Genomic DNA, 11,195 nt, shown 5'->3' on the forward strand with positions numbered 1-11,195 from the left:
TTAGAACAGGTGAAGACCTTAAATATATAGACTAATACATCGTTGTATTTTCAGTCAATTGTATAGTAGCATTTGTATTCTATTTTTTTCTTATTGTATATTTTATTCTATTTTATTCTACTGTATATAGTATTCTAATTTTTGCTTCATAACTTTTGCACTGTCCACTTCCTGCTGTGACAAAACAAATTTCCCATGTGTGGGACTAATAAAGGTTATCTTATCTTATTCGCTCGTGGTTGTAGGAAAAGCAGGTTTAAATGTTTAATGTAGCTATACTGACTCCATGCTAGAAAAGAAATCCATCACTGAATTTTAATTTCTACATGTTTGACAGTGATTATCAATTAAGGCACACTGCGGCTGACAGTAATGCACGTTACTAACCTCCAACGATCGCAGACACGGGGATACTGAGATGTTGACAGTTCTCGTCTTTGAACGAGTGTTCCTTTGCTTTCAGTCCATTATAGTTCTCAAATATTCTACATTAATTTTATCTGCAGGGCTTTAATTTAAACTTTTTCATGTAGTGTTCTTTCACCGGCTCCTACTGCCTTCCGCCTCAGCTTAAAAACAAACAGTTTCACATTTAGATGCAGCAGTTTTTATTTTCTCTACTTCATTAATTAATAGGCTCGACTTCAGCATTTGCATGGAAACCCATATCTGTGAACCAGTCCCTACAGAGACCTGAACACACCACACTTGTTTTCCCCCCTCCAATGGGTCAGAGTTAATATTAAGATTAATTAACCCACTTATTAGCAGATACGATCAGAACACCAAACACTGATCTCAGGTCACTGCAGCTATATTAACACATCATCCAGCAGAGCATGAGCTTCACCAGAAAGTCAATTATATCACTCCCATTTCCATCCCCTACGCCCACATGGACAGGAGGAGGTTTGTGTTGCGAGGAAAGAAGATGTTAAGCAGTGAATTGAGACCAAATGAGTCTGCAGGATGGATAAAAGAAGATGTAAGCAAAACAAGAGGGAGGAGGAGAAAGTTTGGGGAAAGAGCAGCCAGCGAAGGTGAGGGCAGAGGGAGTGCTGCGGTGGTGTGACAGCGCACACTTAGACTGACAAGAGAAATCATCCAGGATGTCACTCTGGGCGAGTCAGCGAAGGGAAGAGGAACGGAGGAAATGGAAAGGGTGCGTGTGTTTGTGCGATGACTGTAAGAAGTGGAGTGTCCACAGACGTAGACAGAGATAGATGCGTTCTGTGTTTTAATTTAATTAATTTCTTCGCCCTTTTTTTCCTCTCCTAACATCTGTCATGTACGTCGAACCATTTTTCATGTGCGACTTATTTGGGTCATGATGCAGCAGTTTTTTTTCTCTTCATGGAAATGATGTCAGATGTTTTCTGAACATCCAACTGGCCCTCATTAGTGCTTGTTTTAAGGATATTTTAAACAGGATGGCTGCAACTGAAATGCCTTGAGTTATAACCCCCCCCAAAAAATTAGGTGCAAAAAAACGACATTCAGAAGTACACACAGTCCAGTTTCCTGCATTTTCTTTAGCAATTCTGCGCTTAACAAGTCTGAGTTAGACTATGGGAGATTGAGAGCTTGTAGAAGACATACAAAAATTTATGATGCTTGTACCTGGTCAAACTTTTAGTTTTTCTTTAAGGTGCTCTAGTGCTTTTCACACATTTTTTGATTGACAGATGCATTGCAGCTTGTTTTTCTAGTGACGAGAGCAAAATTATTCTGGAATTTTTGACCACAGTCAGTGCAGCCGAGTTAGAAAACAGTGCGTCAGGAAGTTTTTCCTTTTTGGATAAGAAACCATTATAATCTACTTTAGATGCATACAAACAAAGTACAAGAAAACTCGCACACTAAATCAGGAGAGGATACTAATGTATACGAGGCCAGTTACACTCACTGGCCACTTCATTACATCAGCAGCTGACAGCATTTAGGCATGTACACATCAGGTCAAGAGGACCAAGTTCAAATCATCAGAATGGGGAAGAAAATGATTTTGAATGTTACGTAGTTGTGCTAATGTGTTAAGATTTCTCCACGCAGGTATCTGTGGGGTTCACAGAGAATGGCCTGAAAAATGCAAAACAGCAAAAATGCTTTTGATGCCAGAGCTCAGATAGGAAGGCGACAGTAACTCAAATAACCACTTGTAACAATCAAGGTATGCAGAAGAGCATCTCTGAATGCACAATATGTCAAAGCAGATGGGCTACAGCAGAAGAAGACCACACTGGATGCCTGTCCTGTCAGATAAAAGAAAACTGAAGCTACAATTCACACATGCTCACCAACGTAAGACAATAGAAGATTTGAAAAATGTTACCTGGTCCACAGTTAAAGCATCGACATTCAAGCATGGATCCTGACCTGTATCAGTGGTTCGGGACAATGTGGAGGATATTTTGTTTGTACACTTTAGGACCCTTAATACCAACTGAGTATTATTTAAATGTCATGGCCCATGTCCACCTCTTTGTTACCAAACTGCCCAACATCTGATGGCTGCTTATGGCAGGATAATGTGCTTTGTCACAAACCTCAAACCATCTTAGATGGTCTCTGACTGGTTCTTAATCATGGGAATAAGGTCATCGTACCACCACAGCCACCAGCTCTCAACAGAATACACACATGCTTTGGGATGTGGTACAATGGGACAGGTGCATCATGAATACGCAGCCGATTGTCACAACGGTCAGAGGCCGATAACTAAACTGAAGTTAAATGCAGAGAACTACAGAGATGGCATGTACGTTTTATTAAGAAAAAAGGGTTAATCCGTAGCAAAGTGTTACTAGCGATGCGGCTGTGGGTCAGTGAGGGTGAACTGGGAATTGACAGGTGGGACAGGAATGGAGCGGGTGCGACTGGGAAGAGAATAGTACGAGGTTAGAAAGGTGCTGGGTGCAGGACACTTAGGGAAGGTGAGTATGACTGATATTGCTTACTGATAGCCGAGTTTGGCTTTGAGGGAGCGGCAGCGAGAATCTGGGTGAGTATTGAAGAGGGCTGACCTGAGCTCCACAGCGTCCGAGGCGGTGAGTGATAGCTGGAGGGCAGGCAGGTGAGGTTTTCTGTATTTTCCAGAACGCGGAGATAACCCGAGAAAAGCTGAGGTTGAAGGCAAGTGGCAAAGAAGGTCCAGGGAAAATGATGTCATTGACAAACTGGCAGTGAAGCAGAGTCTGAGTGGAGATTAAATCCTCAACCTGATTACCCAGAATCAGCTTCAGGTGTGCAGGACTGCAGGAGCAATGATGGCTCCGCCCAGGGGTGGAGACCAAGGAAACTCAGGTGCCTGATGGAATTTTCCAGATCATGACAGTGGCTGTATCCCAATTCAGGGTCTGCAGCCTTAAAGTACGCAGCCTTAAAGGTCCACAAGGGCCGCGTACTTAAAGACCGCTAAGGCCGGAAGTGCGAGGCTTGTGAAATGGGACGGTCTAGCCTTCATCGCGCTGCCCACGTTTCCTAGCAACCATGATACTAACAGCTGGAAACGTTTCATACAGCTTTGTTTGACAGAAATGAAGGAGAAAATCTTTTGTTCATTTGTTTGTTTGTTTCTACATGAGCTTTGATCATTCTCTGATTAAGCTCAGCTATTGAACGGCGAATATTTTAAAATAAAGGCTTTAAAACCAAGTTAGTACAAACGTCACTAATGTCACATAACTTTGCCGACATGTGGCCAACAGGAATGTTTTAATGTTCTTTGTTATTAAACATTTGCACATAAATAAGTGACATCATATTCAGTACTTACTTAAAGTTTACTCTTCGGGCGCCCCTCATCCGCCGTTTTTTTCGGCAAAATTATCCACACCCACCGCCGCGCTATGCATTCTGGGATATGTTGGGCCACGAAGTCTACACCGCCACGTCCTTAAAATTCAGGGAAATGAAGGACGCATTTGAGGGCCGCATTTCGAGCAGCCTTCGAATTGGGACAGCCTTTGTCGTGTCGCGGTGACGTAATCGGCCTTCAAATGCGGCCTTTAAGGCTGCAGACCCTGAATTGGGATACAGCCTCTGACTAACTGAATTTAAGCCAGTTCTGACGCATAAGGTCTACTGAAGGGGCCAGTGTATGTATATTAATAATGTTGAACATTTGATAAACTAACACTGTGTCTTATCATCTGTGTGCTCATGATTTATGAGCAAACTAAGTGAGTTTATTTTTTGTTTTTGTTTCTTAGAGTAACTTTAAACACTGAAATTTAATACTGAAACCAACAGACTTCCATATATCACTTTATTAAAGTTGTATTAAGATGCATTAAAAGAAAAGAACACAGTCTCATGTTGAACCAGCAGGAAGTCTGCTCCAGATGAATGACACGAGACATTAAACAGGCTAACTGTGAACACGGAGAGCTCTAATTCAATATTAAACTAATCCATCTGCCCCACGTCACAGATAGCTATCAGGACCACAAACAACCTCACAGACGAACACCGACTTTCATTACTCAGTCTCAAAATCTCTCTTGCTGTGCCTCTTTGGCTTAACGCTGACATATTGAATGTTTCTCGCCTTTTGATTGGCCCACTTTGTTTCGCCTCTCTTTATTGGTTGGTTCCCATTCTGCTGGTGCTTGTTTTTGGGGCTTATCCACAGCTGTAATTATTGATGCAGTGATATGACTCCATGGCTTTCTATCAAAGAGCACTGATTGCCAGTTCAGAAGCCGAGGCCAATTTCCTGCTTTCTTGTCAGTGTTCATGCTCATGCCACATAATTAGGCGCCGCGGCTTAAAGGAAAATTATATCAAACGTTTCTCCTCCGTCATTTCAAATCCTCATATTGCATGGGCTGCGCGGATCAATAGCACAGAGGGGAGCACAAAAGTCACGGTTAAAGAAATGCAAATGAAACAGAGTTAGATGTAGCTGCAGTATCGACTCCAGAAGGTAAATCCATGTGTTGACTTTGTGATGGAGTTACACGCTGCACAACAAGGCTGGATGATTACCTATAGAAGCAAAAAATTCAACCTGTAGAGAAAAATATTTGCGGCTAAACAGAAATAACAAAGGGTTTCGATATCGATTTCATTCTCTCTGACGTTTTTTTCTCCCCACCGCTACCTCTTATTAGGAGTCTGTTTCTTTCTCCACTCTTTCATCAGCCACCTCTAGTTTATGCTCCATCCACTTAGCATCTCCCCCTTCCTCTTCTGTTTCCCACGTCCTTTTCTGTCCCTTTGGTTTCATCCCACCTTCCCTCCTGCTGTCACACCCTCCCAGTCCCCCCTTGTTTTCCATTCTTCTTTTTATAACCCTCCCCTCTCTGCCTTTGTAATCAGAGCTGTGACTGAGCAGTGTTTACAGGGTCTTCCCAGGGGCCTGCCAATGTGGCACATTTGCTTTACAACTACTCACCTCACCCTCCAGCCCCTCTCTTTACTCTGCTCAGATTACAGAGGAAGAGACAGAAAACATTCTCCCTACAAACTCTTCACTCCCACTTTATGCATCCCCGCTCCTCCACGCTCAAACTCTCCCACCCCCTGCTGCACTCTCCAAGCGCCGGCAGACCGGCAGGAGGCCGTCTTATCTTTCTGCTCAAACGGAGCCTCGTCTCTCCGGGCATCGTGGTTGCACAGCAGAGCTTGGTTAAACCATCAGACTGGAACATGATCATTTAACACTGACTAGGTGCACCGGCGTGCTGTGCACAGCGAGGCGAGCTGACAAAGATGCGGCGTGCATTTGCGTACAAGTTACTCAGACACCAACTGAAAGAATTTATAGCACCACTGATAAGTGTGTGCACCTATTTCGACAATCGAATGGGTTTTAATGAAACAAGCTCAGGTGTTTCGCTGAACGACTTAAACATCTCCGGAGTGCAAAGCTTCTTTCGGTTCTCCTCGGAGCTCCACAAACAGAAAGAACTAGCGTTACAGCAGAGTGGGAGTGGTATCCTTTTTCTTTTTTTTGACATGTCTATTTGTGTGAGCATCAGATGAGCTGATTGGCACTGGAACTGACTGATTGCTCTTGAGGGAAGGTGGTAATTTCTCTGTCATATTGTGACTGATTATAGCTCTGAAATATGTCACTGTTCCAACTCCATCAGAAGTTTTTGACAGGAGGCTTTGATGTGTGTTCACACAGACCGCTAGACAGACAGCTATCAAGAACCCACTCCACAGGAAGTAACACAGCTGCTTTTGACTCCGTGCAGACACCTGTGTGTTGTGAATTGTCACAACGTACCGTGCAAATGCACGACGAATAAAGTGATTCTTAAAAACGACACTACTTCCCCCGTTATCGCAGCTTGCCTGCTTAAAACGCATACAACATGTGCTGGGGTGATAATTGAGTGACGGACAGACTGTTGGAGAGAACATCTTACTTGCAAATTTCATACTGAAATAGAAAAGGTGACTATGTAGCGCAAAAACCTGCAAAGCTCAGACAAAAACAACAGATTATGTAGATGATTCGCGCTTAAAAACCTCATATAAGAGCACATTAACACGTTTTTCTGTCCTACACGGAAGAAAATTAAATGTCTAAGGAGATCAAGCTACCTCTACAGCTTTTGCCTGGAGGCTGCCAGAACGGCGTAACAGCAGACATTTTATGGAGGAGCACTTTATAAGCCAATGTTCCACTGGGGATGTGTAACATGAAAACTGACTCACATCCTTTGCTTGTGGGCACAATATTTAGCAAGTCTTTTTTTTGTCTTTTTTGTTTCCTCACTAATAAATTCGGTTTATAGGAGTTGAAGCCCACATTGCAAGTCTATTAAATATAGATTTAGATTCACTAGACTAGTCATACCAGTAAAATGTCTATTCTTTTAAGAATACATAGCATTTCAGCAGCACTGTGTTATAGATGAATTATTTGGATCTTACAGCATAACAGTTGGATACTTTGGCTCTTTTAAGTTATTATACTTCACACTCAAATAGGTCATTTTTCTCATGGGTCTCCACTGGATAAGGTTGTTTTAATGACCGTGGTTATTCGCTCTATTTCAGGGGCCAGGCTGGAAGAAATTCAATCCCATCATCACACTGAATTTGAATAAGGAGCTAAGGGTCACAGTGTAGCGTGGCTATTATCATACGCCTCATTATCACTTACTCGGTTCATTCAGATCAGGTTTTCTTGGTCTTGTCCCTTAGCAGACAGAGAGGAAAAAAGTACCCAAAAAGATCATGTTACAATAGTTCAAAGGGTGGAGGAAGTGGAAGTGACTGGAAAAATCAGTTTTCCTTGTAGGGAATTTCACAAAGGTTTCACTTGTTTGGTATGAGCTTTATCACTTCAATGAACTTCACACAACAGAAATCGTGTCTGAGTAGAAAGTTGTTAGGCAGGATAGGAGCAGGAGGAGTCACTCAGGTCAGATCCATCCCAGAGTACAGTATGAGATTCCTCTCTGTCTGCATGTCTGGCACAAATCCTTGTGGGGTATTGCATCAAGACACTCTTTTATGTCTGGAGACAGCGATCAATGGATCTCTTTCCCCGGGCGGAAGCACTCCATATTCAGCGGTTGATTTCACGGCTGGATATCCGACACGCCACTTAATGGATGTGTGAGTGTGTATGTCGTGTGGTTCAGTGTACAGTTGTAGCATTGTAATTCAAAGTGATAAATTAACACCGTGGGTAACACCGAGGCTACAGCATACTCCTGTAGCCTCGCTGTATGAAATAAAACAGTATTGGGCTGAAAATATCTTCAACAAAAGTCAGTCTGGCTTTAGAGTGGGTCACAGTAGCAGCAGCTTTACCTTTTGAAGACTATGACCTGTTGTTAGGCAAACTCATTGATACTGGTTTGAGTGAGGGGGTAATATGGTGCTTTAGGAGCTACCTTGCAGATTTAACCTTGGGTGTATCCGTGAAAGGATTTCCAGTTAAAATTCCTGGATTTCTTCAAAGGAGTCCCTCCTGGTTCTATTTTAGGCCCTCTCTTTAAAAAAACAAAAAATCTATTTCTGTAAATAAAATTTGGGATAATATGTTTTTGAGCTAAAGTGCACCTTTATGAAGATGACACAATACTTTACTCTGAGTCAGGAAACTAAGGAGCTCCAGACTGCCTATCAGGCACCGGCATCACAGCATCTTTTCAATTAGGTTCTAAATGCCAACATGTTTTCCACAAATAACTTAATAACTTAATGCTGGCATTTGTAATCTAGGAGGAGGTTTTATTGAAAGACTAATGAAAAACTGCCTTAATTTACCAGTTAAGAAAATCCATGTACTGGCTACATTCTTAAATGTTACTATTCATGGTGACTTTACTTACATGCAAACTACCTCTTCTAGACTACATTGTCTGGACTGTGTATCACAACTCTTTAAGCTTCTCATCAAATTAGTTGTCTAACACAACATAAATAAAAACAACCTTTTTATTTATGTCCGTTTAAGGTGTCGCAGATAAATACAACAAAATAAAACCCTGAAAACCATAAATTTCACACCCGAGCGTCAACTCTCGCGGCCCGGTCCATGAGTCGCTTTAAGAACAAAAACATCACACTTTTTTCTGCCCTTCTTTAGGTTTAAGGAGACAATAATAATAATAATAATGGATTGCATTTATATAGCGCTTTTCAGGACCCCTCAAAGCGCTTTACAATGCCACTATTCATTCACTCTCACATTCACACACTGGTACAGCTACAGTTGTACCCACAGCTGCCCTGGGGCAGACTGACAGAAGCGAGGCTGCCATATCGCGCCATCGGCCCCTCTGGCCATCACCAGTAGGCGGCAGGTGAAGTGTCTTGCCCAAGGACACAACGACCGAGACTGTCCGAGCCGGGGCTCGAACCGGCAACCTTCCGATTACAAGACGAACACCGAACTCTTGAGCCACGACTGCAACAACACGATCGCAACAGCACTTTCCCCAGTACAGTGCCATATTGGGTAAACTCCTTATCTGTGCAATCCTTTACAACGTACAGATAGCTGCTATGATTTGCACTTGTCTACATGGCTGCTCCTTAGGGTGTCTTTTTGGGAACTTGGTAGAACAGCTTTGTCTTATTTTGCACTTCTGTTTGGAATAAACTTCAGACTGAAGCTGAATGCTTTTGCCTCCCTGGGTGAGTTTACTTTTTATAAAAACTTTGGTGCAATTAATATTCATAAGTCTGATTTTATGTTTTTGTAATATTGTATTTGTTGACTCTGACTTGTTTTTTTGTTTTGATTTTTAATAATTGTATTTTCATTTTTATTATATTTTATTATATTAATATAATTTCTGCAATGGCATGCCTTCTGGGTAAAATAAAATAAAATAAAATAAAATAAAATAAAATAAAATAAAATAAAATAAAATAAAATAAAATAAAACAGGAAGTAAAGGTAAAAGTACCGCACAGAGGGTTGACACTTTGCTTTGAGCCTGTCTGTTTTTCATTGCACAAATCACTGGTGATATGAACACAAAAATATTTAATTATGAAATATGCAGTGATATTACAGCACAGTTAAGGGAATTGGAATTGATGTCAGGGGAATATGTTTAGCTTTTCCCTCTACAACAATCTTCACGGGGGTTAAAAAAGGAAAATAAGGATTTAAGATTCTTTTGAAGGAAAGGAAAAGTGAGTGCCTGATTTGTGTGAAATGATGCCTGCAGGGGTAAATAATAAAAATCAGTTTCACCTTCCACTTTCCTCGCCACTTTCTGAGACCAGCTAGAATACATATCCAGTTAGCAGTGAAGTGGAGATGTTAAGGTAATTTGCCTGAATTTCCATCCAAGATATAACAGTGCAGACTGTAGCTCGGGTTAAATACCTGTACGTGACAATCATCCAGCATGGCTCAGCGGGGGGAAAATGTAAATGATAAAGAGTGCATTAATCATATTCACTAATCAGACAGCATTATGACCAGGAAAGCAACAGGACCAGTGCATCCCACAGATGTGCGATTGGATCGAGATCTCGGGAATTCAGAGGCCAAGTCAACACCTCAAACTGAATCTTGTGCTCCTCTTCTATTCTAAAACTAAAAAAATATCCTTAAAAAATTCTATTCTATTCTCAAACCATTGCTGAACTATATTTGCTTTGTGGCAGGGCACATGTTCCTGCTGCTGAAAGGAGCCACAGCCACCAGGAAATACTGCTTCCGTGAAAGGGTGTAAAGCTTAGGTAGGTGGTGCTCATCAAAGTAACATCCACGTAGATACCAGGACCCAAAGTTTTCCAACAGATCTTTCCCAAAAGCATGACACTACATTTTTGTATCAGAACCAGCATCAACTGGCTACAGTATCTGTTGTATCAGATCACACAGACCAGCCTTCACCATCGGTGAGCCTCAGCCTTGTCTCCCCTGTCACTGGCTCACCACTGTTCCTTCCTTGAACCACTTTTGATAGATGCTGACCACTGCAGACTGGGAACAGCCCACAAGAGCTGCAGTTTAGGAGATGCTCTGACCCAGTTGTCTAGCCATCATAATCTGACCCTTGTCAAACTCATTTAAATCCTTGTACATTTTTCCTGCTTCTAACACATCAACTTTTACAACAAAAAAGCTCACTCGCTTCCAAATATAATAATCCCGCCCACTAACAGGTGCCGCGATGAAGAGATAATCAATGTTATGCCTGATCAGTGTATATAGTAGTTAACCATACTATGGGTTTGTGTACACTCAACATAGCTAATCCTGGATCTGCTAAAGGCATCATCTCTTGAGGTCATAGTTTAAGGTTTCATTTCCAAAAATGTATCTTTCAGAGGAATTTCATGCAGATCAGATTGGTTGAATATTAGATGACAATTCAATACAACTGTGCTATTGTAAAAAACCTAATTTATGCATTTCACCATCAAACCTATTGGCAGTGTTGGGAAGGTTACTTTTAAAATGTATTCCATTACAGATTACAGAATACATGCCCCAAAATGTATTCTGTAACGTATTCCGTTACGTTACTCAATGAGAGTAACGTATTCTGAATACTTTGGATTACTTAATATATTATCATGCTGTTTACAACTACATGAATGTACTATTGCTGTGATTTATTACTGTTACTGAAGGTCCGCGGCTCCGAACCGTAGTAAAGGGACCTCTGGCTAATACGGTGGGTTCTGTGTCGGGCTTGTAGCCGAAAACTAGCTTTACTTTGTTGTCTGGGTCAACTTTGCTAGCAGAGACAGAG

General features: G+C 41.6%; 1 long non-coding RNA gene across 1 annotated transcript in view; it reads right to left on the reverse strand.

Moving 5' to 3' along the window:
• Positions 1-9,285, reverse strand: part of LOC146501290 (uncharacterized) — a 110,073-nt gene extending 100,788 nt beyond the window's left edge. The window contains exon 1 of the long non-coding RNA XR_014869195.1: positions 3,024-9,285. This is a non-coding gene — a long non-coding RNA (uncharacterized LOC146501290). The remainder of the gene's footprint in view (positions 1-3,023) is intronic.
• Positions 9,286-11,195: the final 1,910 nt, after the last annotated feature.

The sequence above is a fragment of the Neolamprologus multifasciatus genome, chromosome 15 (assembly GCF_963576455.1).
Source record: "Neolamprologus multifasciatus chromosome 15, fNeoMul1.2, whole genome shotgun sequence".
Lineage (NCBI taxonomy): Eukaryota > Metazoa > Chordata > Actinopteri > Cichliformes > Cichlidae > Neolamprologus > Neolamprologus multifasciatus.